Source organism: Penaeus monodon, chromosome 32 (genome assembly GCF_015228065.2).
Source record: "Penaeus monodon isolate SGIC_2016 chromosome 32, NSTDA_Pmon_1, whole genome shotgun sequence".
NCBI lineage: Eukaryota > Metazoa > Arthropoda > Malacostraca > Decapoda > Penaeidae > Penaeus > Penaeus monodon.
The window spans coordinates 37021105-37021789 of NC_051417.1; positions in this window are offsets into that span (position 1 = coordinate 37021105).

The following is a 685-nucleotide window of genomic DNA, read 5'->3' on the forward strand; positions in this document are numbered from 1 at the left end:
CTTGGATGTATGTGTGTTTGCCTGCGCTGGCGCTCATTCATGCATGCATATATAATTGGCCAATTAATGCTGATTTCTAATTTCCACCTGCGTCGTAGAAAAAGGACAAGAATGAAACTGTTTTACGTAAGCTTTCTTTTGTAACTTAACAGGAGGTTCTTCACACATACATGAGTAAATGAAAGAAAGAAAATTACCATGAGTCTAACGCCCGTGCCGGAAATTGTAAGCGGAAACACATCACAAAGATGCATATAAAAATTAAATAACCAGTGATCCTAATCTTAAGTGGCATCGATACTGCATGAAGGCCAACCCCGGGACAGCAAAAAGAACGTCTCGGCATAAAAGATTTTGCATATTAAGCGGCCAAGCTTAATGTCAGCAAAGATAAATAAAAATTTACTAATATAATACATATCCTATGTATTATATATTTTTGAGAACCTGTAGATCAGTTATGCCCTGCTGTGTTTCTGCCCATAGATTTTTTTTTCATTGTTATCGTTATCAGTACATCTTGTATTATGATGCATATTTTGTTTGGTTATTAAGAGAACTCCCTCAGCCTCTTACTACTTACCATGTATAGTTAAAGTGGTATATTGAATGGTATCGAAAGTAATGCTGTTCTCTGTGGTGGCTGACTCATCGAATGGCTGGCTGGTCAATATCACCGGAAAAT